The sequence below is a fragment of the Arachis ipaensis genome, chromosome B04, assembly GCF_000816755.2.
Source record: "Arachis ipaensis cultivar K30076 chromosome B04, Araip1.1, whole genome shotgun sequence".
Taxonomy (NCBI): domain Eukaryota; kingdom Viridiplantae; phylum Streptophyta; class Magnoliopsida; order Fabales; family Fabaceae; genus Arachis; species Arachis ipaensis.
The window spans coordinates 21,900,800-21,909,222 of NC_029788.2; positions in this window are offsets into that span (position 1 = coordinate 21,900,800).

An 8,423-nucleotide genomic window follows, 5' to 3' on the forward strand; every position below is an offset into this window, starting at 1 on the left:
ATGTTTTAGATGTTTCTTTTATTAGGTTTCATATAGTTTTTTGTTAAGTTTTAGATGTTTTTTCAATAATTTTAAATGTTTTTTTTTGTAATTTTTTAGATATTTCTTTTAAATGACAAGACAAAGAGAAGGACGGCAAGGCATGGATCCAGGTACGGACCCAAGTTAAGGAGCGAGGGGGCACTTGTCCTATAGAGTTCAAAATAAATATAGGGTAAATATCCTTTCCGGCCCCTGAGCATTTTAAATTGGGACATGTCGCATCTTTATCATCCAAAAACCTCAACCAGGTCCTCAACCATCAACATTAGTGGACGTATCGACCCCTGTGACCGGTTGCCAATAGGTTTTCTGGATGACGTGTCAGGTGGAGGTTGAGTTGTCAAATGTAGGTGCCACGTGTCACTAGAAGTTGTTGCAGGGACTAAAAACCCCCTCCCTGCCCAAACTGTTCTCAGCCCCACCGGCAACACCCTCCACTCACCACCCCTCCCCAGCACTCCACCACCGCCACCGCCGCCGCCACTACAACCGCCTCACAACCTTCGCAACTCATGCAAGTCCTCCACCTCTTCTTCTTCCTCCACAACCTCCCAAAGCTTCACCCAATGGAGGTTCTCTCTCCCGACAACACCTTCCACCACCACCACCACTACTCCTCCGCCACAACAACCACCACCAACGCCACCACCGCTTCTACTTCCCAACAATTTCGAAGAACTCCTTTACCTCTCCGAGCTTCAACTCACTACCACCGTCTCACAACCTTCGCAACTCATGCGAGTCTTTCACCCACCCCTCCCTGCAACTGAAACGGCGTCGTATGTGCTGGGGTAAGGTGTTCATATGTGTTGTTGAGGAGGGTTTGGGAGAACCTTCTAGAAAGTGGATGGTTGCGGCGCGGTCGGATTCGGAGCCGGTTGTGAGTTGAAGCTCGGAGAGGTGAAAGAGTTCTTCGAGATTGTTGGGAAGTAGAAGCGGTGCTGGAGTTGGTCGTGGTTGTTGTGGCAGAGGAGTAGTGATGGTGGTGGAAGGTGTTGTCAGGAGAGGTGGAGGACTCGCATGAGTTGCGAAGGTTGTGAGGCGGTGGTAATGAGTTGAAGCTCGGAGAGGTGAAAGAGTTCTTCAAGATTGTTGGGAAGTAGAAGCGGTGGTGGCATTGGTGGTGGTTGTTGTGGCGGAGGAGTAGTGGTGGTGGTGGTGGAAGGTGTTATCGAGCGAGAAAACCTCCATTGGGTGAAGTTTTGGGAGGTTGTGGAGGAAGAAGAAGAGGTGGTGGACTTGCATGAGTTGCGAAGGTTGTGAGGCGGTTGTAGTGGCGGCGGCGGTGGCGGTGGTGGAGTGCTGGGGAGGGATGGTGAGTGGAGGGTGTTGCCGGTGGGGCTGAGAACAGTTTGGGCAGGGAGGGGGTTTTTAGTCCCTGCAACAATTTCTAGTGACACGTGGCACCTACATTTGACAAATCAGCTTCCACCTGACACGTCATCCAAGCAACCTGTTGGCAACCGGTCAGAGGGGTCGATACGTCCACTAATGTTGATGGTTGAGGACCTGGTTGAGATTTCTGGATGATAAAGGTGCGACATGCCCCAATTTAAAATGCTAAGGGGCCGGAAAAGGTATTTACCCATAAATATATAATTATATATGATAAATATATCTCTGTCCTCCCATTGTTACATTATTTTTGTCTCCATAATTAGTTATAAATTATTATGTTGTCTTTATTTGTTTTCATTTAATTTTATTTTCATAACTAAAATTTTTTGGCTCCATCACTCCATGAATCGATAACAACATTAATAGAACTGTAGCTTCTCCAACACGTCTTGGTTGCGCGGACCAGGATCCCAAGCAACAGGGATGTTCTTCTGACGCAGAATGACTGAGGCTGAGAAAGACGGAGCTGCTTGCAATGGCGTAAGAGCGACTCGATAGAGAAGAGACTGTGGGATAGGAAAGAGAAAGAGGGTTTTAATGTACTTTTTATTATGAGAGGAATGTCAAAGTGACTTGAAATGAATTTAGATGGTTTTTTTTTTTACTTTTTAATGAATTTTTTTGTAACCTAACTAATAGTTGATTGGGCCCCGCTACACATACATGCAAATAACGCATACAATCTTTACAAGTTGGCCCAACCCAGGTTTAATCCACGCGCACTCCCTCCCTTTAAATGGAGCGTCAATTCCACGCGCGTCACTTAAACGATTACGCTTCGAAAAAATTGCTCATTATGGCTCACTCTTCCTCTTCTCCTTCAAAGATAACACAAATCCTCAAGTTTTGAGCAACATTTCAAACTGAAGAGACATTTGAAATCGTCGCGAATAATAGCAGAAACCATCAACAAAATATTATTCAAGGTACGTTATTGTTTTACTCATCTTGTACATTTTCCACATTTCTGTTTCTGATTTCGAAATCGAAGAACTAGGTTTTACTGTTCTTCTATGTTCTTCTAGGTTTTATTGATCTTCTTGTTCTAAATCTCATATCATTGTTTTTACTATTCTTCTTATTCTAGGTTTTACTCTTCTTGTAAGTTCCTCTAGGTTTTACTGTTCTTCAAAGTGGTTCTAGGTTTTACTGTTCTTCTTGTTCTAGTTCTTCTCGTAACTGATTTTTCGCTGTATATTGCTTAATTTATTGGGTGTATATGGAGTAATTTGTATGGGTGTATATGGTTGATTGTTGGGTGTATATGGCGTAATGTGTTGGGTGTATATGGTTGATTGTTGGGTGTATACGGCGTAATTTGTTGGGTGTATATTCCTGAACCCATATCATGTAATATAATCAACTGTTGCAACTGTTCTAATATTTCTTGTCCTTAGGTGTATATTGCTTGACATTGTAATATTGCTAGAGCTTGTATATTTATCCATGTTTCAGTGAATTGAACATAATTTTGAACTGATTTAATTAAATACTTATGAAATCGGTTTGGGTGTATGTACCTCATCTAAGTTTTTACCGTTCATTTTGCTCTAGCTTTTACTGTTCTTCTTGTTCTAGTTCTTCTTCTAACTGATTTTTGTGTGTGTATTGAGTAATTTGTTAGGTGTATATGGCGTAATGTGTTGGGTGTATATGGTTGATTGTTGGGTGTATATGGCGTAATTTGTTGGGTGTATATTTCTGAACTCATATAATTTAATATAGTCAACTATTGCAAATGTTCTAATACTTCTTGTCCTTGGGTGTATATTGCTTGACATTGTAATATTGCTTGAGCTTGTATATTTATCGTTGTTTGAGTCAATTGAACATCATTTTGAACTGATCTCATTAAATACTTATAAAATCAGTTTGTGTGTATGTGGTTGATCTATGGGTGTATCTGACTGATATCTATGGGTGTATTTTTCATTGCAGTAACAATGGAAGGCAAAAACCAAGCTGAAAAATATGTAAGAAAAAATATATGTCTTCGATCAAATCAGTTTTTCATAATAGAAATATATCTAACTCTAATTTTGCTTTGTTTACAGCAAATCAAGGACCTAAAGTGTGCAACACATCTGTTGAGTGAGAAATTCAGAAATATGAGCGAGGAGAAGTGATGCAATAAGACCGTCCAGGCCATCCTCATTATTATTGAGTCCATTTTGTCAGATAGATTCTAATGATATTGTCACTGATTAATGTAACTGTTATATACTCTTGTAAGAAATTGAACACATGGTGTAAATATATTTGATCCAATTATAAGTAAATTTTTTTCCATAATTAAACTCTCTCTGATGTATTCAAAATGTCTGATTTACAGGTACTATAATATGAAAAAAAATATCAAACCAAATATACACTCATAACCTGGCATTTTACACCCAAAGAATGTTGATTATACACCCAAAACCCTAAAAACCTAAATCATAAACCCTAAACCCTAAACCCCTAAATCATAAACCCTAAACCCTAAAAATGAAACCCTAAACCCTAAAACCTAAAATCTAAAACCTAAAACCCTAAACCTCAAACCCTAAAACCCTAAAATGCTAAACCCTAAACCCTAAAACATAAACCCTAAACCCTAAACCACCCAACCTACTATACCCAAATCATTGAATTTTAGGGTTTAGGGTAATTATATTATTGTTTGACGAATTGAATAAGCGAGCTGTTATGGGTAATAAACTTGTTAAAAAATGAATGCATGCTCTCGCTCCTTTGTGTGCTTCTCATCCCTGCCCAGAAGTGGTGATCCAGATAGATTGGAACCCATATATGACGGTCTGCATAGAGATCTGCATAATACACCCAAACACAGACTATAAATACACCTGATAAAAATTAAATTTACACCTCTGCTGCAGATTTTAACCCAACACTACCTGAAAGCCACTTGTTGTCCACAAGACCAAAATTTAGCAGAAAATTATTCCAATTCCTATCAAATGAGTCTTTGCTATGAGAGTTTCATTTTCCCTCTCTGCTACATGTAATCAATTGATTCTTAATCTCGTTTTCCTTTCTATTTGTGCTCCGAACTCTTGTAGAAAAACCTACAGCCTTGGCGTAGTTCCTGTAAAATTTTCCAGCATCTTCAAGGGTGGTAAAGGTCATTCCAACCTTCGGAATAAACTGATCATCAACAACAGAGAGGCTGCAGAATACACCATGTCAAAAACTATAAATACACCCAATTATTGCTAATATAATACACCCGAACGGCACCAACTCAACTAAAATGATAATAAAAGCCATAAGCTGTAAATACACAGGCTGCAGAATACACCATGACAAAAACTAAAAACACACCCAATCATGTCTGATATAATACACTCGAACGACAACAACTCAGCTAAAATAACAGAAAAAGCCATAAACTGTAAATACACCTACTCTCCCGAAAAAATACACCCAAAAAAGTTTTGATCTACACCCGAGCGTTTGCTATAAATTCCAGATAATCAATCAAAACTAATACATTACATTCAATCCACAGATTTATGTTCACGGGAAAGTTTCACAGTCAATGTTCACAAATTATTCAGCTACACAATGCTATACAAATGACCGCAACAAAATTCAGAGTAATCGTATGTAAATCAAACCTTAGGAACTTCGTTAGATTCAAATTCATAATCCACTTCGCCCTGATTCAGCTGACAATCTGAGGTTGAATCATCCATTATCTTCAAAACGAGTTCAAACTTTGATTTCAGAAACCAAAAAATCGAAAAGAAAATGAAGCTGGAGTTATAGAGAGAAGAACTAATGTCAATGACGAAGAACAAACCAATGAGAAAGGAGAGAAAAAGAACGATCGAAAAACCAGGGGAAGACGCGCGAGAAGAAGAACGATGAAATTTGGAAAGAAGGAAAACAAAGAAGGAAACAAATCTTTTAAATTTGGTAGTTATACAAACGCGGGATCTTTATATAGCGCGTGTAAGTGACGTAGGAGTTGCAGCGCGTTTTGGTGGATTAGGCTTTAATGAACTTGTAATAGTTACAAGCCCTAATCGCTTGTATACTGAGCTTTTGTTGATTATAATTGACTAGTACTCATTGATTACTTAATTAGTATAACTGTTTTAAGAAATTTCTATTTATGTAAAATTATAGGATAACTTAGTTCGTCAAAAATTAAAATTCTAAAGACTATTTTTCTTTATGATTAATATGGTTAGAAATTTCAAATCAAAATAATGTGAGATGCATGAATTCGTCTTATCCAAATATTCTATCAAAAATTGAATTGAAAGTTTACTATTGTGAAGGGATAATGTCTTAAAACACAAATTCAGAAATATTACAAAGTTATAAAAAATTATTTTTATATTTTGTTTAATTAAAAAAAATTAAAAATACATTTCTATCCCCCTCCCCCCAATATTCTTCTTGTTAGTTATTCTACATACCAAATCACCATTTACCTTCTTTTAAGATGGGCAAGTGATTCTTAGAATTTATGTCTTTTTTCTATCTATTATTATATCTTTCATTTTAGAATATTGAAATTATTCTCAAACTTTTTTTCTTATTAAATTCATCCTCAAACTTAGAAATTATTTTAAAATAATTTTTTTAATCTCAATTTCATTTTTTTGGACAAATTATCTTTGACAAAAATAAAATTAAAAAAAATCTCTTATCATCCTAAATTTCTCCTTCATTCTCATTACCTTCAACAGTAATAATAACAAAACCAACAACAATTAATTCATTTTAATAAACAATCAAAAATAAAAATTAAGAGAGAGTGATAGATATGGTGACGTTGGCAGAAGAAGGAGAAGTAAAATTGGAAGCAAGAAAGGGAAGCAAAATTAGAAGGAAAAGAGAAAGGAGGGCACAACGAGGAGGAAAGTCACTGATGCCACAGAGAGCTCTTCCACGATCCGTCAAACTGATTCCGCCACCGCTGAACCGTTTGTGATTCCCAAATCATGCTAGGCTTTTTTCCTCTCTTTTCAACACTTTGTTCTCTATCAATTCACAAGCCAAATTTAAAATTGAGTTTCACTTCTGATGATTCTTTAAATATCTGTTGTCATTGTGTGTTGCTGTTGCCATTGTTATTATTATTTGGATAAAGGTGTGATTGGTGTTGTGATGGGTTTAAATAATGGTTGAAGAGTTAGGATTGGCCTTAGAGAGATTAATTCTTTTTTAGTAAAGTATCGTTTTTATCCTTAACATTCGGAGTAAGTTTTAAAATTGTCCTAACATTTAAATCGTCCTATTTAAGTTCCCAACGTTTCTAAATCGTCTCAATGTTGTCTTATTATTAGTGATTTGTTAATAGAATTGACGGTGTGACAAAATTGAGACGATTTTAAAACGTTAGGGACTTAAATAAGACGAAAACGATGAGGACAAAAACGATACATTACTCTTAGAAGAATTACCAAATCAAATAAAATGAAAGTAAATTTTAACGGAATGAATTGCATTACGAATTGAAGATTTTTATCATAAAATACTTGTAGAATGACTAGTAGATAAACTTCCAAAAAAATGAGTATGAAACTATATTATAAATTACAAATTATTCTTTTTTGTTTCTAATGTACCAAACTTCTTTAATGTTTAATTTGAATATACTTCATTTTTAACTTTGAGATAAATTTTAATCTTATCTTTTAATAATATTTATTTTTTTACGATACATAGTTATTCAATTATTTTTTAATCGCATCTAAGTAAATTACTTTTAATCACATTACTTTTATTCTAAGTTAATTTATTTTTTTTTTAAATTTTACTCTTAAAAAATTGTACTCATAATGAAATATGTGTAAAGTGACTAATACATAAACTTGTAAAAAAAAAGAAAAAAAAGAAAAAACGAGTATGGTATGGAAGGAACGACGCATTGTCCCACTAGGTGGGGTCGGCTACATGAATCAAACGATGTCATTGAGTTCTGTCATGTATCATGTCTACAGAGAGACCGTTTACATGTAGATCTCGTTTGACCACCTCATGGATGGTCTTCTTAGGTCTTCCTCTGCCTTTCACCCCTTGTCCATCTTCCATCTCATCCACCCTCCTGACTAGGTGTTCTGTCGGTCTTCTTCTCACATGTCCAAACCACTTGAGATGCGATTCTACCATCTTTTCCACAATGGGTGCTACTCCAACTCTCTCCCTTATATCTTCGTTTCTTATTTTGTCCAATCATGTATGACCACTCATCCATCTCAACATCTTCATCTTTGCCAAACTTAGCTTATGTTTGTGCTTCCCTTTGGTCGCCCAACACTCCGTACCATAAAGCATAGCCGGTCTTATAGCAGTGCAATAGAATTTACCTTTAAGTTTTAAAGGCACTTTTTTGTCACATATAAAACCAGATGTACTCCGCCATTTTGACCAACTTGCTTGGATCTTATGATTTATATTGTGCTCAATCTCTCTATTATCCTATATGATGCACCCAAGATACTTAAAACTTTTAACTTTTCGTAAGATGTTTTCTCAAATCTTCACCTCTATATTAGGGTTTTCCCTTCTCAGACCGAACTTATATTCCATATATTCCGTCTTGCTACGGCTTATGCGCAGACCATACACTTCTAGAGTTTCTCTCCATAAGTCCAACTTCTTATTTAGGTCTTTCCTTGACTCTCCCATAATAAGGACAATATCATAAGCAAAAAAATATGCACCATGGTACAGGCTTTTGGATGTGCTCTGTGAGTACTTTCAAGACTAATGTGAAAAGGTATGGACTTAAAGATGATCCCTGGTGTAATCCTATACCAATAGAAAATTCTTCTGTCACACCACCTTGAGTCTTCACACTAGTTGTGGCTTCATAAAAAACGAGTATGGTATATATACAATAAAATATAAATTATACCTTTTTATCTCTAATATACCAAAATTTCTTAATGTTTAATTTCTTAAATTTTATTTTTAATTTTAAAATAAATTTTAATTTTATCCTTCAATAATATCAATCTTTA